General features: G+C 37.6%; 1 protein-coding gene and 1 long non-coding RNA gene across 3 annotated transcripts in view; one reads left to right on the forward strand and one right to left on the reverse strand.

Moving 5' to 3' along the window:
* The window catches only part of usta (uronyl 2-sulfotransferase a), a 73,670-nt gene that overhangs the window by 39,657 nt on the left and 9,063 nt on the right, over nt 1–24,950 (reverse strand). The window lies entirely within an intron of this gene.
* Nucleotides 3,066–8,484, forward strand: LOC125278089. The gene is made up of 3 exons (XR_007187049.1): nt 3,066–3,513; nt 4,727–4,890; nt 4,975–8,484. It is a non-coding gene; the product is annotated as an uncharacterized LOC125278089 (long non-coding RNA).

The following is a 24,950-nucleotide window of genomic DNA, read 5'->3' on the forward strand; positions in this document are numbered from 1 at the left end:
GGCGATTTCAAAAATATTCTGCAAGAATGTCTTTGGTTGAAAATTAAAAGTGTTCAGCTCCAGATGTTCTTGTTTGAGCTACAGGCATGTTTTATGTGGCAATAATTGACATCACTCTCTAGGAAAAAAACAGCTGAACTCTAAATAGAGCAAAAAGTATGTGTGTGTATGTGTGTGTGTGTGTGTGTGTGTGTGGAGTTCTTTCTAGGAATAACAAAGAGTAAAATGAGGAAACGGTTAATCAGAGGCAATGAGGAAAAGAAATTAAGAAACTACACTACTGGTTTGCTGAATACGCAGAGGTTTATAATGTAATGACATTTATTATGCTAAAGCTTCTAGCTTCTAACTATAACAATGCAATGTTATGTTATTTCTAGTGAGTTTCATTCCAAAATAAATTTGTACTGCAGAAATGCTCTTACCATACAGTCTCTCTCATTAGATTCACCTAAGGGAATGAAGTCATCATTAACTGCAGTGGAACAGAAAGCACTGGAATTCTGTCAAGTTTCATAACACTGAAGCTTTGTATGTCATTGAACTGTGAACACCGTATCAAAACTTTTCATCTTTCTGCTGTAATTAAAACAAATGCATCACTATTCACTACTTGCAATTTTTACTTACAATTGAATAATTTATGATGGTAAGGTAAATGTAAAATCATCATTAATAGAAATGTGGTCATCAGCAAAAAAAAAAAAAAAAAAAACCTGCAAACTGCTTACTGTATGCACTTTTCATTGTCTCATTATGACATCCAGTACAGCTGGGAAATGCAGAACTTCCTTTAAGCTGTTCAAAGGAATTGACGACACAAAAAAAAATCTAATTTCTGCTGTTCAAATCATATACAGCACCTGTGATGCAATAAATTGACACATAAAGTGACACATCAATCATTGCGTGCTCGAGTGCTTGTCACCAATAAGCATGTGACGGTATGAAATTTTCATGTTGCGATAATTGCTGAAGTTTTTATCACGGTATACGGTATTATCATGACATTGAAATAAGTTGCAAAAAAACTGTTGTCATACTATAACAGGTTTAAGAATTCTTTTTTTTTATAACAAAAAGAACTCTGAAGATTTAAATACAATAACGCAATACAGAAAAAAATTACAATGTTTCAAACAGACGAAAGTGCAAAAGAATGATAAAGAACAACAGGTAACACTACAATAAGGTCTCGTTATTTAACATTAGTTAATGCATTAACTAAGATTAAGAATGAGCAATAGCTACATTTGTTACAGAAGGTATTATTTTTTGTTAATGTTAGTTAAAAAATACAACTGATCATTGTTAGTTTTAGCTCAGGTCCCTTAAATAATAATTACAACCTTTGATTTAGTAATGTTAATAACATTAACTAAGATTAATAAATGCTTTATAAGTATTTTTCATTGTCATGAATTAACATGTTAACTAATGAAGTGTTATATCACTTAGTGTTACTGAACAATAACAAATAATCAACATTTTCAATCATTATAGGGCATGTTGTAGTCCAGATTAAAATATAAAAATGTTTAAGCTTGAAAATAAATAGCCTATTAAGTCTTTACGTATTAAGTATTTGGTGCTGTGATGAAAAACTGAATGGCTGTTTGAAACGTTTAAAAACTGTAGTAGTGCAGTTGGCTTTGTTTACAGGTTTCCGGGGTAACCACAGCATTTCTGCTGTTCCATCAGCGCCCTCTGCTGTCAGAGAGTGAACGTGCACTTTCAATCAGTGGCTACGTTTACATGCACCCAAATAATCCATTTGTAATCGGATTGATGGCTCAATCGGATTGAAAAACGTTCATGTAAACACCTTAATCGATCCGATTGAGCTCGATCCGAATGAAATTTCGATCGGATTGGAAGGGGTGTGTGACGAGCAGGGCGGGCGAGAGCCGTGAGGGAACGGCGCGAGGCCGGTGACGCGAGTGATAATGAGCGTCACCTGCGAGGCGTGCCGGCCTCGAGTCTCTCACGGAGGAGCTCCGGAGGCATAAAAGGAGGAGCGACATCAGTGAAGGACGAGAGAGGACCAGGCCTGGACTTTATGTTATGTTTTATTATGTTTGTGTGGCCGGCAGACGTCCGCGAGGGTCTGCCGGCATTACTTTCGTTTTGTTCTTTGTTTATTTCTAATTAAAGTTTTGTTGAATGTTCGCCGGTTCCCGCCTCCTTCTTCCCGTATTGACGAACTTCGTTACATTGGTGCCGAAATCCGGGAGGAAGGAGGGACATGCTGTCGAAGAGCCCTCGCTGCTGAGGGGGATCGCGGTGCTGCGGAGTTCGGGCAGCGCGAGAGTGTGTGTAGACCGCGAGAGGCTGCCCGAGGTGGTGGTGCTGGAGCCTTGTGAAAGGTGGGACGGAGACCCGGATGCCGTGCTCCTGGGACGAGGTGGGGTGGCTGCCGTCCTGGACCTGGAGGGAGCGGAGGAGTCGCCGCCGTCTGCCGTGGGCCGGAGCCTGCTGCCGTCCGCCATGAAGGGGAGGAGCAGGGGACGGGGGACTCGCTGCCGGCTGCCCTCAGTCGGAGGAGCCATCGCCGGCCGCCAGGAGGCGGTCGAGGATCGGGCCGTCCACCGAGTGCCCAGTGCCACCGCATGGCACCGCGAGGAAGAGCCTCCCGGCTGGCTGAGGACCGGGCGGCAGTGTGTCTGGGAACCGGACCAAGAATTTTTTTTTTCTCTTTCTTTTTCCTCTCTCCCCTCTCTCGTCCTGTCGCTCCCCTTGCTTCCGTCTCCTTTCTCTCGTCTCGTCTGTCCTTACCCCCAGGTGCTGCGGCCGCCGAGACAGGCCCCGGGGGGGAGTAAGCGCAGTCGCGGGAGTACCCCCCGGCCTGCGAGGGGCGTTGGGGGTATGTCACGAGCAGGGCGGGCGAGAGCCGTGAGGGAACGGAGCGAGGCCGGTGACGCGAGTGATAATGAGCGTCACCTGCGAGGCGTGCCGGCCTCGAGTCTCTCACGGAGGAGCTCCGGAGGCATAAAAGGAGGAGCGACATCAGTGAAGGACGAGAGAGGACCAGGCCTGGACTTTATGTTATGTTTTATTATGTTTGTGTGGCCGGCAGACGTCCGCGAGGGTCTGCCGGCATTACTTTCGTTTTGTTCTTTGTTTATTTCTAATTAAAGTTTTGTTGAATGTTCGCCGGTTCCCGCCTCCTTCTTCCCGTATTGACGAACTTCGTTACCTGGTGGTTTATTCCTTTTCTAATCCGATCCAACAACAAAAAATTACCATGTAAACGCTTGAATCCGACTACTTTCGCAATCATATTCAGAAGTCTCTGGGGCACATGCGCAGTGCAGTGTTGACACGCATTACGCAGTGCGCAAGTTCACGTTCACGTCTTTAGTTGTAAAGATGTATGCCAACAGACAGTGGCGTAGCTGTATCCCTTCGTCATAATATTGGAAATCTTTCCGTTTTAAAACAAGGGGAGCCAATGGATATCACACAAGAAGCAGTTATGAAGCAGAGTTATGCCGGTGAAAAGTCTCAACCTCGGTCAGTATTCACTACAGAAATTGAAAGTAAAAAGTGACGGAGCTGTCTGACACTGCATTAACGGAGCATATTCTCTCAGAGATGAATTTCAACATGCTGATAACAGTATATAACTGTCTTAATTTATTCCATTATTTCTCTTGTGGCCGTACATAGGCTAGTGAAACAAAAGAGAATAATAGTAGGCTATTTCGTGTTAAACAGGTTGTTTTTTTTTAAAGTCGGTGCTTAAAGTAAAGCTGTGCTTAATTTTCATTGATGACTGCGGTGTCAGGAAATATTACACTCTTAATAATTTTAATCATAGGCCTATAATTCATTGTATGATTTTTATTATCCTCACAGCACATATAATATTTAATGATAAAAGAAGCCGAACCGAATAGTTATAATAATAGACTAGAAGAATGTAACAGGCCTACATTAATTAGAAATACCAAATCCTCTATATTGCCAAGATTTGATGCTTTTGACAATATCTCTGGCTATCGTCGATACATGATCATCGTCTGTTGACGCAACCGCAAGTGTGACTGATATGACGTCTCACACGAAGAGCGCATATAAACGGATATTTGAATCAGATAACAATGTTTAGAGTACATGTAAACAGATCTGCAATCTGATTCAGTTCATTTGGATTGACGAAAATTGGTGCATGTAAACGTAGCCAGTGCGTCTCCTTCACTCGTTCCGCCAAGTGCTTCTCGTGCACGTTGGGCTTGTTTACATCTGAGTGCGCTTGTCCCTTTTACGCAGAATACAGCGGTTTTGTGCATTTTATAAGGTTGATGGGGAAAGTATTCTTAAAATATATTATACAAATTCGAATAATTTGTAATAAATAATTATTACCTGTATTTTTAAGTGCCCACAATGATATTCATATTACCGAATATCGGCACGTCTAGTCACCAAACATAAAATTATCATTTTTAACACACACACACACACACACACACACACACACGCACACACACACACACACACACGTTGTGTTTCCATGCTTTAAGGGGACTTTGCATAATGATCTACTGTACAAACTGTATATTCTATCCCCTAACCCTTACCCTAAACACAACTTTCACAGAAAACATTCTGCATTTTACATTTTCAAAAACCATAATTCTGTTTGATTTATAAGCTGTTTTCTTCATGGGGACAAAAAATGTCCCCACAAGGTCAAAAATTACTGGTATTACTATCTTTGTAGGTTTACCAAGATGGGTTTACCAGGTCCCATGTACTAATGTTCTATAGGAAAAAAAACTCTTGAGGCAAGAGGGAAAGATGGAAATAAACAGGCAGAGAAAGAGCAGCCATTGCAGGAACATGGATCAGGGTAATGGGGCTTGTGACATTACAGTGATGAATAAGGTGATTGTGTTGTGTGTGAAGATGGAGGATAAAATGTGTTGGTATCCATCACAATATTCAATAATAATTTCTTTGTTTCCACAGATATATGGCATAATGGAAACAGGAAATACAACCACACACACACACACACACACACACACACACACACACACACACACACACACACACACACATCTCAAATAAAGACAAGATACATGTGTTTATGACTTGATTTGTGTACTTTAATTCTTCCCTAACATCCAACAAATAAGCCACAGCGTCCTTGCCAAGAGAGAAAGGGATCAAGTATAAAATACACTATTTAGTCACATAAATATGTCTGCAATGTCATAAATATCCTTTAAATTCATTCTGTAATACAGGATACCGCTAGGCTCAGCATGTGTGTGTGTGTGTGTGTGTGTGTGTGTACAGTCAGGCTAAGAAGCCAAAGGTGTTTACCTGGCCCCAGGATGGCGCAGTATGCAGTGTGCATTCATGTCTGCATGTTTGAGGTGGTTTAAGACTCAAGAGAAACGTCTGGGCTACAGACCAATTCCTCGTCTCATGCCGACTTGCTGCCCCACTGGAGCTGCAGCGGTCTGGCCGAGGAGATATGACCACTTAAACCAGAGTTTCCGGTCAGTCTAGGTCATCTGTTTTCAATATTATAGGTTTTTTGGAAGGAGATTTATTCTACAGTTAGATGTTTCGTATACAGTATAAAGGATCTGACAGTGTTTGCTCAGGTTCATGGTGGACTAATGCAAACCCTCACATGTTGCATGGAAGCTATGCTGTGGTTATGGATCAGAAGTCACAGCACAGCTGCACTGGAAAGACTTCTGCATTGAATTTCTCACTTTTCCTGGCCATAGGATATAGAAAGATATTTCAGGATGACCGTTAGTATCAGAATTCATGTTCAGTGGCTGTGCTGAAAAGGTCTCTGGTTTCACCAGACACATTCTCACCCTAAAACACTTGTGCTGGGGGAGGACACACTGAACAGACTATACTCCGCTGCCAGGAATGTCAGGAATTGTTTGTGAAAAACACAAGCTAAGCAACACAGAATCACAGACTGTGATACAAACTCACATATGCATGCTCACACATACACCATTTAACTCAGACAGATTTACACTAACATATATAGCATATCGTGCACATACTCAGATGCTATGTATCCAAACCCCCTTATTTGGGCTGGGTGGTGTTGGGTATAAATAGTGGAGTGGTGTTACGGTGAAGGGCAAGAGGCCACAGAACTCCACCCTACCAGTCTTTTAAAAATACACACTCACCCTCTTTCTATAACTCTCTCTCTCGTTCACTAATTCTCTATTTCTGCCTCTCTGATGTACCTGAGGGTGTAACACTATTCCTGAATTGCTTTTAGTTCTTTTCGTTAACCTTTAAAGGGATGTACTTTGTCATCATTTAGTCACCTTCATATTTTTCCAAACCCATTGTGACCACAGCTGTTAAGCTCCAAAAATGAAAAGAAAATGCACCTTAAAAAGTGGTCCATATGACTATATTCTAAGACTTCTGAAGTCTTATAGTAGCTTTGTGAGAGAAACAACTGAAATCTGAATGAATTATTTAGCCTGATCTGTGAACCAAATCAAATAGTTCATTGAAAAGAATCAACTAAAAAAAAAAAAAAAAAAACTGATATGGTTCTTGAGTTTCAACTCTGACTCAATTATCTGGCTTAGGGATGTTCTTGTATCTTTAAGAGTATGTTTGTTATATTCAAATATATTCTGTTTTTCAAAGTGTTCCAATGTGACAGGTCATGGTGACACGTTTGTGGTTAGATAATGGACGCCTGCCAAGTACTGCAGAAGCGATGGTGTTTTCAGAATTAGTTGCTCATTTGATCTTGTACCTCATTGAAGTCTATGTGCGAGACATCACTGCCGTTGTCAGAGCACGATCAGACCTCACTAAATGAGTGCAGAACGCAGTTGGATATAGTAGAGTATTTCCGTTGTATTAATAAAATGCAACTTATCTGTTTTTTTCCTTTAAAAACATTTTTATACATATAGCGTTAAGAGTATTTTTGAACCATGCAGCGAACATATTAAAATATCTCGCAAAATTACTTAAATTACTTTTTAAACTGTTCAACTGATAATATTAATCAGTCAAAATTTCTACTATCTGTTAACGGTTATAACCAGTTAATTATGAGCATCCCTAATCTGGCTATTTACTGTTTTTAATGTAACTTTAATCACAGAGAATGTTACTTTAATGTAAAATTTTTGATTGAATAAATACAGGCTTGGTGTTTCAAAAAACTTACCGATCCCAGACTTTTGAACAGTAGTGTACTGTATGTTCTTGATTCATGTTTCATAGGAAACAAATAAGAGGGTTTGGATCGACATGAATATGAGTAAATGTCAGAATTTTCAGTTTTCGGGGGCAAACTTTCCCTTTAAACACTTACGTGTGTCTTCTTACCTCACACTTTTTTCCCTCCCTCATTTCACCTACTCCTCGAGCCCCCTCATTTTCCATTTTTCCCTGCCCTTAATATCATCTCTCCTTTGCATGTCATAATGATAATTACTTATTAGTAGCAACTGAAAAGTGACAAGCCCGTAATTTCCCAGAGGATTGTTTTTATATACATTCCTCAGTATATGCAGCACAAAGAACTACAATGTTGCTAAAGTGGGTTCAAAATGCAGACAGGCAAATGACAACATGAAATACAAGGAAGGGTCAGCTAAAAATACCTCAAAATTATTGAACTCTAGCCCCAAGTATCTCTCCCTCAGTGATGTGAAAGCTCCTATTGTCTTCAGTGAACTGGACTCTGTACTTTTCTTGGATGAGCTGAAGCTCCCTACAGACATTCAAAAACAAAGGCTCTTCAATGATACTTTGCAGCCCCTCAAATTCAGAAGACCCCTTGTCTTATCGCTGTTTTGGGTCCTTGAGTTGCTTATTATAGATTCTTCAGAATAGAATGGAGAAAACTAATGGGATTTTGCATAATATTAAGCTAAACCATCAATGTTCACCCATCCACACACATTTCCTGTATACATTTACACAGCCTGAGGCAGAAACACATTGTCCATCTGCTCTGAGATGCAAATGTTACTATACCATGCAGGAAACATTTTACAGTAAACTACTGCCAAAAGACTCCATGAGACATCATGCAAGCACAAGGGAAGTCATTCATTCAAATCTGACTTGCGTAAACTCACTCTCAGATAAGACATCTGAAACTTAGATACAAACAGATGAACAACCTCCCAACTGCTACTAGAACTTCAGGCAGAGACACATATGTCCTGATGTCTGTAGTTTCAGAGAAAGAGTCACGGTAGGTCATTACAGTAAGAATAATTCACAATTAAAGCTGCTAGCAGCGATGAAAGGGCCCTTGCATCCGGGGCCACCACCACCCGCTTGCCTTAGGAAAACAGCGAATACTTGGTGACATGCATGTATTCGAGTAAATACAGGAGAAATATGGCAAAGTCATTTTGATGTGCCACACTTCCTGCTGTCAACAGGTGGCGCTTTGACTATTACTGAATATTGACATGTAGATGTCTTTAGGCCAGGACTATTATCAAACATGTGAAGTTTGGAGCAGATTGAACATTGTTTGCCTGAGTTTCAACAACTTTCTGTTTCGTGGCGTTAATCGATACTTTAGCACTTAGCCAAGTGTTGCATGATTTAATGTGTTTCTAACATGTTTGGTACTTCATGGCAAATTTAAATGTGTTTCTGGGAGTGAATTATAGTGCAAAGCATGCCATTTCCTGTTGCCAGCAGGTGACGCTATGACTAACTGAATATTGGCATATAGATGTAGTGGATCCAAAATGGTCAATATTCATATTCATGCATTTTATTCATATTTCATGTTAATCATTTATGGCTTATGATTTACCAATATTACTTTTGATTTCATATATTCATGCACTCCTACTCCATATATTCATCCTCATCATATTTTCAAGTATTTACTCTTTAATGTACTCCTTCATGGTTATTCTTCTTGTATCTTTAAGAGTATGTTTGTTATATTCAAATATATTCTGTTTTTCAAAGTGTTCCAATGTGACAGGTCATGGTGACACGTTTGTGGTTAGATAATGGACGCCTGCCAAGTACTGCAGAAGCGATGGTGTTTTCAGAATTAGTTGCTCATTTGATCTTGTACCTCATTGAAGTCTATGCGCGAGACATCACTGCCGTTGTCAGAGCACGATCAGACCTCACTAAATGAGTGCAGAACGCAGTTGGATATAGTGGTGTATTAGAGGTGAAAAATGATATAAATACTGTTCGGTTTCTCGCACAAACCAATCGTTTCGTGTCTTAGGACATCAATGTGTCGTCACGAGCCGCAGGGTTTAATTTGGATTAGTCTATGGAAGGGTTTTAGACTCTTATCGTTCGAGTTCCCATCCACTCTTATTATAAGACTGACAGACGGCAGCGGTTGGAGTTAAAAATCATCATTTGTGTTCGACTGAAGAAACAAAGTCACCTACATCTTGGATGCGCTGGGGGTAAGCAGATAAACATCAAATTTTCATTTTTGGGTGAACTATCCCTTTAAGGGTGTCAAAACAACCCCCTTTGTATCTATTTTCATCTATTTTTGACATTTGACCAGTCTATGGCATAATGGATAAATCCATTTGACCTTTTCTTATTAGACCAAAACATAAGTTTGAGTGGGATGTAAGTTTTCCTATGCTTATGGTATAAAACAGATTGGGTCTTTGATAGTTTAGCTTTTCTTTGCTCTTTTTGCTTCTTGCATCTCTTCTGCTTCTGCTTCTTCTCTTCTACCTCTCATTTCATTCTGCAAATGTCTTAATTTTGTTCCTTCTTTCTCTATATTCTGACCTTCATCTTCATCTGTTAGACACAATACTCTGGATTTTATTATGAACTATTAATTACTTAATGAAATTACATTTGTTTGTTTCAATTGATTCACTGTGGAGAAGAAGAAGAATTGACTGAGCAATTACAATAGGGTACTCACACCATCGGTGCTCGGGCCCTAACCAGTAGTAGAAAACTTCTATGGGAACTTGAAGACATTTTAATGATCAACAGGCAACACTTTCAGATACATATCTGCATATATCAGCACATAGCAGTAACCTAGGCAAGAAAACCACTTCCACTATAAATATATTTATCAGATCTTTCTAGAAACCCTGCACCTGAACATGAACATCAATTCAGCAGAATTAACAAGGAAAAAAAACGTTAACTCTATTGGGCTAAATATACATAAATCTAAGAAATATTATTAAATCTTATGAAAAATATTGGTATAAAGCAATATCACATGAGAAAGAGAGCTGTTGTTCTGAATATCAATAATAGGTAATTGCATATTTAGTGTTATCGTTAGTGTGGCATCACTTTTATACGCTAAAAAAATAGCTTTCACTGCTGTTACCATCCTTGTTCACATTACTTTAACTCATGTAACTACAGGAACTTAATTTAACTGAGTTGTTTCTACTAAAGCTGAGTATTGTCAGCTTTACTTAAGTGCTTGTTCAGTCATCTTAACATTGCTGACTGAGTGAAATGCACAAATTAATGTTGACGTAACTAACTGGGCAGTGGATTAAAATGTTATTTTATGTGTTTTTCAGTAAAGCTGTTGTTAGTGTTTAATGTACAGTTATGTTGGACATTTAGAGGAGTTTCTGTAATGTTTTTTAATTTTGTGGTTACCGTTATGCAGAAGAGTGGCGTCTATGTTTAGGCTGTGAGCACTCATATACTCATGTTTAGGATGGAATTCCTGCTCTCAATTCAATTAAGTTTGTTCAATAAGCTATTTTTTGAGTGCATTTTGTAGAGCAAATAGTTAATTTAATAAGGTAAATTAGGTCAATAAATGTGTTCACCTTATGTAATAAACATAACATCATTACGTAAACTGCAATATAAATATTATGTAACAGTGACAAATTCAAATGATTTGGATTTACTCTAAATTTTGTCAGCTTTACTTGAATTTCTTTTGTTCATACAACTAAATTGTTATTTGTACAAATTACTCAATATAGTTGCATGAAACCACTTGACACTGCTTTTTTAAGTAAATCCAACAATTCATTTTTTGAGTGTATGCTAATCAACAAATATCAAGTTAACATCAAAAAACTAATAATTCAGTTCATATTCCTTGATGTGACGTTTTATCCTTCCCACTTTTTTAAAAAAAAAATCTCTTGTTTCCTCTTTCTTTTATTCTTTCATATCTATAGTATGTATTTCTGTTTTCCTATTTCATTTATTCACCTTAAAGGGGACCTATTATTTCCCTTTTCACAAGATGTAATATTAGTCTCAGGGATCTCCAGAATGTGTCTGTGAAGTTTCATCTCAAAATACCACACAGATCATTTATTATACCATGTTGTAAATGCCCCTTTTTGAGTGGACGGAAAAACATTCCGTTTTCGTGCATGTATCTTTAAATGCAAATGAGCAGCTACTCCACACCCCGCTTTCCAGAAGAGGGAGGAGCCTGTGCAACTCGTGCCTCGGATTCTCTGAAAAAACTAACAAAACATCTGTTTGGTTGTGATTATCATCTCAATAGTGGCCATGCTCACGTGACACTGCAGTTCTTCATCATCATGAAAGTTAATTATTTGCATGCGTTTTAAAGCCATATCGGTTTAAACTTCTGATATATGGTTTTCTGAGCACACACATCCATAAGCTGGCTGGCAGACTGTGTGTCCTGTGAATATTTAACTGATTTATCTTTCACGTCTTATTGCACTTAAACCGTCAAATACACACAAAGTTCACAAACACAGTCGGTTATGTCTGTGAACGTAAACAACAGGGAAAGAAATTGCATGTGTATATTAGAATTGTGTATTAAAGTGACAGCAGCGTAATATACATTACCTACAGCTGTATATGCTGTTAATATGAATCAAACAACAAAAGAAAAACAGAAAATCACTCACTGTTCTTGATTAAATAACTTTAGTAGCTTTAATAAGAATACATTTCTTACATGAATGTTGCCGTTAAATGCTCTGGCAATGAGACAAACATGACGGACTGTGTACAGCTCACTCAGGGGAGGAGCTAAGATAATAGGGCAGATTCCGTGCCAGTCGTAGGCAGGGCTTCCCCCTTCTCTTACGTAAGAGCAGGGGGAAATCTGGAACCGCTCATTTGGAGAGACTGATTATGATTTATAAGGATTATAAAAAAGGAGTGGGTGGATTTTTACCATTATAGGCTGGTTGTTTACACACACATCTGTGTTCAAACATCTTATAAAAGTGAATTTTGCATAATAAGTCCCCTTTAACATAGTACCTTGAATGACCTTCTTAACTCCCTGAGGTCTGAAAACGCGCCGGTGCGTTTTGCAGGATTTTTTTCACATTGCAGCAAAACAGACTTAAAATACTCCGTCATTTCTTGTCATAGAGACATAAGTAATATATCAATTGAAACTATAGAATGTCTTCTTTTATTTGTGTACACTCAGAGTAAAAACACAATGTTGTGCTTTTTGTAAAATAAAGAAAACTAACATGATGCGTGATCTCTCCTCTCCCTCTGAACGAAGTCCAATCTGATAGTTCTCAGAAAATGAACTGTAACTTATGAATACTAATGACAAAAAAATGACACTTACGTCTAAAGAAATGTTGAAATGTCAGGTTTTAAATCGTGCAAGTCAAATCGAAAACAAACATTCTTATGTAATCTGTATGAAAAGAGAGCCATGTCAGAAGTCTGTGATTCAGCTCATTACCCGCTAATGCGGCCACGCCCACGGAGGGAGCGCTATTCAGACGCAAATTCAGAGGCAATACATGCATTCATCGTCTCAATCGTGTATTTATTGTCTTGAAAAGTGTTTATTTGGATGTTAAAGCAATGGTTAGCGATCTCTAGAAGACATGCCGTTAGTTCCTAGTTCCTTTTCTTCTTTAAATGAATTTGTGGCCTAAAGGTGTACAGAGAGCGCCCTTTGGCTGCAAGTATGAATTAAAAACACCATTCCTGAAATGTCCTCTTCTTCTTTAGAATAATTTGTGGACTAAAGGTGTACAGAGCGCCCTCCGGCTACAAGTATGAATTGAAAACACAGTATCCAGCACTCATAGTGATGACAATAAATATTACTTCTCAGTATAGAAAACTGACATAAATATATAAGAATCCATCAATATTTCTCCAAATGTGCATGCTTTTAAGCTAAAAGCCTATATGAAATGCCATAGAGGTAACATAATTGTTCAGACACTTTGCATCACAGAAATACATTATATTTTAAAGAATATAATAGAATACCATTATTTTAAATTGTAATAATATTTCACAGTATTTCTGTTTATGATGAGCTGAGACATTATTACAGAGGGTTTTTTTCACAGCCTACCTGACTGAAAGGCCTCATTAATATGCAAGTCATTTCAGGTCATTATTATGTGATTCTTTTGTCTTCTCAGGTGTAAATGGTCCATTATTCATGCAGATTCACGCCTCCACGCATACTGTGTTTCTTGACAAAAAGTGTCTTACAAAAACTAAATCAATATATTGTTTTATATGAAGGAGTAGGCAGCATAATTTTGTCAATTACATAATTCTGAAGCAAAAACTCTAGTCTACAACATCCAATATCCAAAAGTCTTGTGAACACAGATTTAATATACTTTTTTTGGCCTTATTTCAGTGACTTAAGTTTTTTGTTTTTTCAATAACCACGCATAAACATTATTCCTTCAAAAATACAAACATGTACATACATGTTCCTCACATATTATTGTAGCCTAGTTTGTGCTGAATACAGTGTAATGACATTTTTGTCATTTATATGTTTATGAACAACTGAAAAAAGCACAAATGTCAGGGCATGTCAAAACTTCTCCAAGCCCCAAATCAGCCTCAGACTCCAGAGGGTTAAAAGCTCCAAACTTCCCATGACCCAGGTCAGATGAATGCGAGATGAAGAGGCCAACAGCAGTGAGAATCTCTCCAGAGATCTGAGACTTCAGGGTCGGAAGGTATTGGATCAGAGCCTCTCCACTCCCTACCTCCTGTACACTTCTGGGCTGAAGTTCATTCTCTGTCCAAAATCTCTTTTTCTTGGAACAGAAAGCTACTTTTTCCTGATGCCAAATTCATTTTGGACTAGAGCACAGAGGATGTTCAAGTCCAGACGGGTCCGTACTGGACCTGAAAGCAGGATTACAACTTAATGAGCAGTTTTATATAGGCCTTGAGTATACTGGCAGACTGTCAAATGTGACTCTCATTTAGCATTTAACTCAGCATACCTCTGGATTTTTACCAGTACTTATGGATGTAGTCAATAATGAAAGAAAGGTTAAAACTTAAAAACCTTCATCTGATCCAATTTTTTTTCCTCCCCCAAATCATACCTTTGTCTGAGGTTTGGCCACCACACATAAAAGTGCTGACCAACTGAGCAAGCAAACACAACTGAATCAATGAAAGCTAAAGGCTGTTTTACAAAGTATGCAGTAACCTCAAGATCCCAGTTAATTTTCAGGTCCAGTTCAGCTCCAGATCCATTATTACTGCACTATTTGCACTACTTTTTTTTTAAATTGCTGGTTTATTTATCTGTGTCACTTTTTTTGCATCCCTCACCATGAGTTTTGCATTTTAAAGTTTCAAACTAAAATAGAAAAAAAAAAGAAAAAGATTCTCAGAAAAAGAAGCTTGAAGATGCATCTGAAAATTCCCGAGTTCTGTTCCATTAAGCTCCGAAAAAAATGTAATCCACACCAGTACTGTTAATGAATTCTGAAAATTTCAATTCTGTGATTGAAATTTTAAAACAAATAAAATGGTCAAGAGACTTCAGAGTTCTTCCCTGCAGGGTCTCAAATGTCTGACATGTGCTTTTTAAACTAAACAGCAGCAAACGTACAACGCATAGCCTACATTCCTTTTTCTGATTCCCTAAATCCTGCATATTACAATGAATCTGTTCGTCCTACTCTATGATTGGATGTGCAATGAAAAATTATATAATTTAAGTAGGTAATATACCAATAGTAAGTTTTAAACTATTTAAAATACTGCAAGACAAAACACAACATAAATCTAACAAGTGTCATAACAACTTCTCCACTAGGCACACATCCAACCCAATGCGAGCAGAATAACATCATAACTCCAGATGAAACTAAAGCTGTTGTTTTCAGAGGGAAACAAACAAGCATGAAGAAAACAATAAAATAAAGCTATATTTGAAAAACCAAAAACAGTGCATGCCGGCCCACATTCTGTGCTACTTGACTTGGCGTGGCGTCGGATATGGAGTCATAAACAAAGGCTTATCTTACTTTTCATCTTTACAGCCCAAATAAAAAAGCCAAACGCCATGATAAGTTAAAACAAAGAGTAAAAGAGCCTTCGGGCCTGGAGATGAGACTGGCTGTGGGTGGTTTGGGATCTGGGACCCCTCTTTTATCTCCAAGCGCTGTGTTAGGGAGGACAGAGTAATGCTTAATTGTGAAGTTACTAAAGCTCGTAAAAGAGTCTTTATGGAGATGTTGTCAAAAGTATTTATGAAGGGGGCTGTAATATGTCTGGAGATATAGACAATAACTTTTACATTTAAATTGTAGCATAGAACTGAACCAAAACCCAACGGCACACCACCAGAGCATCAACATGGGCCATTGAAAATCATATGGAAGGTGGAGAAAGACAAGAGAGAAAGTAAAGGGTATGACTTGGATCAAGCAGAAGAAAACAGTGGAAAAAGCAGACACATGTTTGGAAGAGAACGTATAAACACTAGAGAAACAAAAATGTTCTCATCATGGCACGATTTCCTTAGGTCTGGAAATATCTGTCACCCCTTTCCTCTAGGCATTACATACCTTTCCATGTTAATATTGTCTGATTTTTCTAATTCCTACATTCATTAATCACTTCCGTGTTCCTGTACATGCGTGCCAGGAGTCCAAGAGTCAAACTTTCAGACACTACAAACACTTTCTGATATACTGTTTCCTGATTTTTGTAGACATGTCCTGTCAACTCATTTCAACACACATGCATACAAACAAGGAAAATTACATGATAAAAAGTTTATTGCAAAAAACATCTATGACTTCTATGAATAAAGTAATCAGCTCAGTATTAATCACCTCCAAGTCTTGTGATCACACACACGTAAGCACAGATCAAACATGATGAAGCTCATTCCTATACACTGAAGAGAATGGATGCTAGGGCAACAAGTTGGCAAGCCCCAGAAATGATAAAAACACCACATAAGTATCATTAAAATGGGTCAATATCACTTGTGTGCTGCATTAACTAATATATTTCTAACAGCTCTCAAATCTTAATCTTACTTATGCATATTTGAGAGCAAAAGCAGTAAGGAAGATTATTTATATATATATATATATATATATATATATATATATATATATATATATATATATATATATATATATATATATATATAAACAGTATAAAGCTATTTTTATGATGCTTTTTTGTCCTTTTTGTTCCTTGACAGCCTCATGTTCAATTTAGGACGAACTGTTTGTTGATGCTTTGCGCAACTGCTATGACATGAAATTAATAGAGATGTTCAGTCACAATGTCAGTTGGTTAGGATGTAAATTCATTATAAAGTCCCTCTAGAGGGACCATATTTATGGGTAAAATATGGTCTGTGCTGTTAATATTACTTGAAGATCCTACCACAAGTATGTAAATTTATGTGCTTGACAAATCGGACAACCGTGGTAGCTCTTATGTAACTTGATAGCAACTTTCATTTTAAAAAACAACACAGCGGCTTTGACATTTATGTTTGAGGTATGGCTATATGCAAGGGCGTAGATTTGGTTTCAACATTGGGGGGGTTGAACGTTGGTATGCCGCCTGTTATTTTTTAATTAAAAAATAATAATAATCTGTTTTATGTGTAGCGTTATTGGATAATTTATTTCTTCTCTATCTATCTATCTATCTATCTATCTATCTATCTATCTATCTATCTATCTATCTATCTATCTATCTATCTATCTATCTATCTATCTTCATAACTTTATGAAATGTATGTATAACCATTCATAAAATTCTAACATAACTGATCCTAAAAAAGAAAGAAATTATGTTAAATATTGAAACCGCCAGTAGGTGGCAGCGATTCGCTTTTTTATTGAGTTAGTCACTTAAATCGTTCATTCAGCCAATTCGTTCAAAAGTCAGATTAATTTAGGAAGAAAACAAACACCGATGTGAATACTTTTGTCATTGATAAATACAGACACTATTAAAACATGAACTAACAAAACAGGCGACTGTTTTGGATACTGGTTACAGTTACACTGATAGTTATGGCTAAATTGCAATGGATTAGCTAGCTAAAAAAATGCTAAAATATATGTGGAGTGTACCTAGCTATTACAATATTCTCATACCTCCTTCTCAGTACATGCTTTATTCTTTTTAACGTCCCTCTTTGAACAGAAGTTTAATATAGCTGGGCAGCGGTTCTCTTCATTTTTGGTGCTACCCGTACTCTCCCATTCAAACAGTAGAGCTCCACTCGCGCTGTTTTGGTGAAAGTGTGACGCGCATTGGTTGGGCGTTACCAAACGGTTCAATGGAGGTTTTTTTTTTTTTTTTTGTCTAATTTATTATGACAAACTCATATTTGAATAGAAACAAAATTATTGTTACATAATAAATGAATTCTACATATTTTTCATTTGATCTACTGTGATTTTCATGTTGAAATATTGGGGGGGTTGTAACCGAAGTATTTGAATATTGGGGGGGTTACCTCCCCCCCATCCCCCCCACAAACTACGCCCCTGGCTATATGTAATTCGTATTGCAGTCAAGTCTCTTTTAGTCATTTAACCACAAATATATATATATATATATATATATATATATATATATATATATATATATATATATATATATATATAAAAAAAAAATTCAAATGAAATTCCCAAAGGAACTCAAATGCTAATTCTCTTTCAGGTTTTTGGACTACAAACCAAACCAGCTCTACAGCATGACTTAGCTGCAGTGATGAGGTGATGAGGTGAAGATGAGGTGAGCAGTGGCAATTCCCAGCATGCTAACATGTGCAATGATTTCAGATTCATTAAATGAGGAACACAAAGGACTCAAATACATTCACACAGAATTTAAACTGACAGAGACTCACTTCTAGCACATAAAAAAGAGTGAAAAAGGAAAAACGTTTGCAGATAAGAAAATAGCATACATGGCTTGTGCAACTTGAGTTTTGAACAGAAAGCAAGATTATTATCCTTGATAAGATGTAAGATATTTTGTGGTGTTTAATAATCTGTATCTGCTGTAGTAAATGTTCCTCATTCATTATAGTGCGCACTCAGCTCCCTAGTTCAGTAGTCAGGGCACTGATCAGGGAGTCGGCCACATTCATTTACATGATATACTGATTCACGACCTAGGAAGCTAGGGAGCAGATTGAGACGAAGGGTATGTGTGGGAAGCACTGTGATGGAATAGGTTGGTTGTGTTGCCAGCCTTGTTTTTCACCGTCCAACCTGGTCGCTTTTCAAATAACCAAACCACTTCCATATAACTGAATTCGTGCTACCTTTTTTGTCGACAATTTCATCATTTTTGGATAATAACTCATGGTTAGTTTCACTTTTGTCGCTGCTTCCACTCATTTTTGTCGTTCTTGTGTCGAGTTTGCTTTGCAAAGTGCCGTAGGAAATTGACTTTGTTCTTTGACGTGAACGTTAAAAGCTGTATGCTGATTGGCTTTTGTCGCATATTTCTGCTGTATGATTGGCTCTTATATTAATCCATATTGAGTAAAAATGCCTAGAGGTTATCATCGTTATCAACATATATTTTATCGCGATTCGATATGATATAGTTTATCGGCACAGCCCTAGTGCGCAGCCCGTTTTTTGGCTACACCCCTGGACAGCATTGTTGTATATTTTTGTATATTGAGCAATAATTTTTATTACTTTTATTCATAAAAAAAATCCTTAAAAAAAAAAAAAAAAAAAATTATATATATATATATATATATATATATATATATATATATATATATATATAAAAATCAGCACAACTGTTACTTGAGCACCAAATTCGGCTTTGCATCACAGGAATAAAATACATTTTATTACATTAATACATTAAAATTAAATTGTAATATTTCAATTTTACAGTATTTTCGATCAAATATATTCCTTCAAATTATTTTAAAAATCTTACCAATCCCAAACTTCTGAATGGCATTACTTTTTGTCTTTTATTTTACAGGAAAGCAGGGGTGAGAGACTTGGACCTGAAGAAACAGAAAAGACTCACCAGCAGAAAAAAAACACTGAACAAGGCAAGCGCGTGGCATGCAGAAACTAATGGCAATGATTGAACCGAATTACTCTGAATGCAAGCTGGCACTGTGGAAAACCTGAAAAATTGAAAAAAACACCAACTTGCCACTTACATAGCTCGGCTTACACAGAACATGAAAGCTCAGCGCTGTGCACACACAACACAGATGCACACATGTACAAGTTCCCCAACAAGCGCACAGCGGTTACACACAAAGGGTCGGGCATGGCTGCCCTATCTGCCCAGCATATATTTAAGGTTGCTATTTTAGAGCGGGTACTTCTGTTCTTTCACAAGCGTTAAATTAGTAAAACAGAGATGGCTTGCAAATTGTAATGCAGGGCAGACGGCCCTTCCAAACAAGATATAGGGATCTGGCAGAGCGCTTCATCTTCATAACCATTTTAATGAGCAATTAAACATATTTGAAGATGGCTATCATAAAACACCTTTGTCTGTCTGGCTCACTTATATAGCATTAACTAAGAAAGACAAGCTCATATGGAAACACTTGGAAGGAAGTTTGCGGATTATGTTCTCAGGATGAAGCTGGAAAGATCCGAGGATGACATAACTTGTGGAATGTTCTCCATCATGTGGTAGAAGAGCAATTCAAAATTGCATCACTGGGGAGATCAATGACCCAGTCCAAACAGTAAGATTTTGTACTTAAAATCTAAATGCTCTTCAAAGAAAGAGAAAACAGTTGACAAGAAACAGATGACACACAACACACAAGGACCTTAGGTTCCTGGGGTCCAGAAATGACAAGGGCCGTAAGGAATGACTTTCTACTTCAAACAAGCAAGTTTTTTTTAGGAATTATCTTCAATTGCTGTGTTAATGGCACTGGTAAATGTGCCCCACCCAGAGTACCACTGACTGTGCCACCCACACGTTTGTGCCAATGCCAGCTGTGCCCTCATCAACCTTTTGCAAGGAAAACAGTTGGGCAAAAGGCACAAGTTTCTTAGTTCAAAACACTGTTGCACTAGAGTTAATGATAATAATGCATCAAATTTTAAAGTAGCCAGATTGCTACTTTAAAATTTGATGCATTGTGATTAACTCTATTGCGGCTTCCTCAGCATCTGCTAAGAGTGAGAGAATCACAGTTTGAAATGTGTTTTTACAGATTTGCGAGATGTTCTTCTCAGAGAAGGAGTCTGTGCAGATGTGAAATACCACACCTTGCATATCCCCCTCACCCAAAAGATCCTCACTGTCAGACCACTGCCAAAATATGCGACTGTCCTCTCCGAACTCAACACTTGAGCTGAGCTCCAAAAGTCATAACAAAGAGACTTAGAGAATCACAACACTGCTTCTGCTGTTTCAAAGGTCGTCACAGAGCTAGTCACTGTAATACATATTTCATCACAATTTGACGGAATAAAATCACTAATGTCCAGAACTGATGTTTAAAGTGGACTTTTTTGCCACTGAATAATTAAGAGTATAGTAAGAGTAAAGAGTAGTGGTGCAACGGATCACAAAACTCATGTTTCCTTCGGATCATATTACGGTTTTTGAGTCATGGATCATATCATTTAAAAAAAAAAAATTGCTGTGAGGTGCAAATATAACTTTGCTTTCCATTTATTATTTAAAGGTGTCAAAGAACATGTTTTCAAAAGATGTAATATAAGTCGTAAGTGTCCCCTGAATATATCTGAAGTTTCAGCTCAAAATACTCCATCGTTTTTTTTAATTAATTTTTTTAACTGCCTATCATTATAAATGCACCGATTCAGGCTGCGCGGCCCCTTTAAATCTCGTGCTCCACGCCCCAAGAGCTCGCACTTGCCTTAAACACCATAAACAAAGTTCACACAGCTAATATAACCCTCAAAATGGATCTTTACAAAGTGTTTGTCATGCAGCATGTCTAATCGCGTAAGTATGGTATTTATTTGGATGTTTACATTTGATTCTGAATGAGTTTGATAGTGCTCCGTGGCTAAAGCTAACATTACACACTGTTGGAGAGATTTATAAAGAATGAAGTTGTGTTTATGCATTATGCAGACTGCAAGTGTTTAAAAAATGAAAATAGCGACGGCTCTCGTCTCCGTGAATACAGTAAGAAACGATGGTAACTTTAACCACATTTAACAGTACATTAGCAACATGCTAACGAAACATTTAGAAAGACAATTTACAAATATCACTAAAAATATCATGATATCAATGATCATGTCAGTTATTATTGCTCCATCTGCCATTTTTCGCTATTGTTCTTGCTTGCTTACCTAGTCTGATGATTTGGTTGTGCACATCCAGACGTTAATACTGGCTGCCCTTGTGTAATGCATTGAACACTTCTATACCACAGGAAAAACTACTAGCCTAACTAATAAAGTTCAAACATTATTAAGGACAATTTAACAGTCAGTAATAAAATAAGAACAAATACACAAATTACAAGCATAGATAAATACAACAGAACAAAGTTACAAATAAAGGTCGAAATAGTAGTATTCAGGTACAGAATGTAATAGGCCTAATTAAATGTAAAATAAAATTTTGTGTTCACTGTATAAATTAATTATAGATTAATCTTTGTTAAAGATTACATCCAATTTCCTTATCAGCATTGTGTTGTGTAGTATGCGCTCTGCTATGACAAGACGATGGCAGATGACAAGAAATTTTGTTATGTAGTATGAGCACCAGAGCAATTCAGGTAGTCTTACAGTCCTGTAGTGTGAGCTTGCCCTAAGACATAACAAACTGTTCACAAGAATTCTTGCTGAGACGGGTATTTTGACATAATTTTGTGCGCATGTGTCTGTCTGAAACGCGTCACTCTGTGTGCATGCACAGATAACAGCATGCAAGTACTGAATTGAGTTCCCTTTTGCCTCTTCTTGCACTGGAATGGTTTACAATCGCTTGAATGTGTAAATTGGCAGGACAAAACATGTGCAATTGATACATTTTAACTCTAAACTTAAATTAATCCACGAATCACATGCGTGCCAAACTGTGGTGCCTGATCCATACGGATCATGGATCAACTATGATTCGTCGCTCCCCTAGTGAAGAGTCTCCAATACAGAGAAAATATTAGGAAGTAGCTGCTTCCATATGGGATTCTTTATTTAATTTTGGAGAATAAAACTTTAATGACTTTGGGGTTTTATTAATAATGAGGTGCTGTAATTGAACTAATTTTGCAGTCTGGGAGAGAGGATAAATTGTCCAAACCGCAACTGCAATCAAAAAGTATTGTCTACTTTATGTTTGCAGTTTGGTTTGGACCATTTATTCTTTTTCTCAACCTGTGAAATTACAAAAAAGTAAATTGACTGAGATAAAGTTTAGCAAAATTAACTGAGACTTTTTTTTTTCCAAAGGTTTCAAAGAAATATACCTGAACTGATTCATGTCGGATCTGTATCATATTTCTACATAGTCCAACCCAGGCTAAATGGGAAAACGTGGGCTTCGTGCACATTTCGCAACATTTTCAAAGTGAAATGTACAATGAGTAGAGCTAAAAGCTCATTTAGTTTTATCTGAAACATATGAAACGTCAAAACGTTTCAAATTGCAACGTCAAAATGTATTACCTATCGTGCACTATGGTAAAAAAAAGTCTTTATTAATCAATGATCTGCCCCTTTAATCATAATTTATATGAAAAGGAATAAAAGTTGCTGGTGTTTTACTGCCACAAGTGTTCATTTCACCTTGAAACTGCAGTGACATTTAGTTTCGAACAGTGGCTCTGTTTGAAACTAAATGCACCTCTATAAATGTAGCTTTCATTTACAATATCATTTACACATTTTCTACATAACACTATATATAAAGAGAAAGAAAGACGTCTGTGTATGCAACAGAGAGAAAATGAAGGAGCTCCGATCTTACAAAGGCTATTTGTCCTAGTCAAACATTCAGGAAACCACTTCGGCAGGAGAGACTCCCTCCGTCTATGCACATATTTCACTGAAAGTTCAAATGTCAAATAATAGATCCACATTGTCTGCTGTCCAGTCTATAAACTCCTTTCTGATTTTCCACTCTCATAGGAAACCATTCAGTAATGTGGGATTTCAATACTCAATAAACAAGTCGACAATCTGACAACCGTACGCCCACCAACAACTTACAGTGTTTACATTACTGCCCAGCAAAATATGACGGACAGCTCAGCGCACTCATTTCCTGCTGCAAACGCTCCCACCTGCGCCTCTCTGGAGGAGTTGGCCAGCAAGTTTAAGAGAGTCACCGTGTAAATCTGTCAACCGGGGGAGAGTGAGACGAATAAATGAAATAAAAATGAGAATCAATCGCTCGTTTTTTTAGCTGGCTGCTAGAAGCATGCTGTATAAGAGCGCAAAGATGGGACCTGCCAAAAATCACACATACTGTAAATGAGTGGAGCAGAGACTGACATCGCTGTGCAGCTAAATGAGGATTATACGCTTGTTTGTGCGTCTGCTTTTATATAACATTACTCACACTTCCTAATTTTGCGATTATGAACCGCAAATGCTGTACAGCAGAAGTGTTTCTATGGGGATTCTGCCTGAGATAACTGTGACAGAGTATACGTCAGTGCATAGAGCAGCTGAACTCTCCATCTTCACATGTTTAATTGTTCCAGTGTGACTGTCATTATCATTATGCATCTGGCAAAACTCTAACGTGCTTCTCCTATAGCTTTTATGTCATTAGCCTTTTTTTCCTTTAAATGTTCCAGTAAATGGGTCAAGGCATGCTCTTGTACACACTGCTCATATGCTCTCATACTCAAAAATCACACAGTAGCCCTGCTTTAGAAATACAGGCTGATGACAGCGGAAACAGTCGAAAAGAGAGACATTCAACAGAATAAAAGAGTAAAAAAGGTGGAGATATGACCCAAGCTCAAGGTTACAATTAAAGGATTAGTTCAATTACCCCAAGCTTTACTCACCCTCAAGGCATCCTAGGTGTATATGACTTCCTTCTTTCTGATGAACACAGAGTTATATTAATAAATATCCTGATGCATCCAAGCTTTATAATGGCAGTGAACGAGGGATCAACGAGTATGTCCTACGCCTTCCCTATTCAACTAATTAGGTTTTTTTCCGTAAGTAGAATAAGGAAGGCGTAGGACATACAGCATAAGCTTTTTGAAGAATACGGAAAGCAGAATGGTGGAAGCACTTGCAAGGTGATCATCATTTGTTTATAAAGCATATACAGTTGTATTTTTTTAAAGAAAATGACCAATCGTTTCGGTAGATAATACCCTTATTCCTCGTCTGGTATCGTTTAAAGCCCTTTGAAGCTGCACTGAAACTGTAATTTTGACCTTCAACTGTTTGGAGGCCATTGAAGTCCACTATAAGGAGAATAATCCTGGAATGTTTTCATCAAAAACCTTAAATTCTTTTCGACTGAAGAAAGAAAGACATGAACATCTTGGATGACATGGGGGTGAGTAAATTATCAGGAAATTTTCATTCAGAAGTGAACTAATCCTTTAATGAAGTCCTTCTGAAGGGAAGCGATGCATTTGCAAGGTATAAAGTAACGTTGCGTCAGTTACGTAGGACTCAAACTCATAGCCCCTGTTTACTTCCATTATAGTGCTTGGATACGTCAGGATATTTATTATTATAACTCTGTGTTCATCAGAAAGA

Source organism: Megalobrama amblycephala, linkage group LG11, assembly GCF_018812025.1.
Source record: "Megalobrama amblycephala isolate DHTTF-2021 linkage group LG11, ASM1881202v1, whole genome shotgun sequence".
NCBI classification, from domain to species: domain Eukaryota; kingdom Metazoa; phylum Chordata; class Actinopteri; order Cypriniformes; family Xenocyprididae; genus Megalobrama; species Megalobrama amblycephala.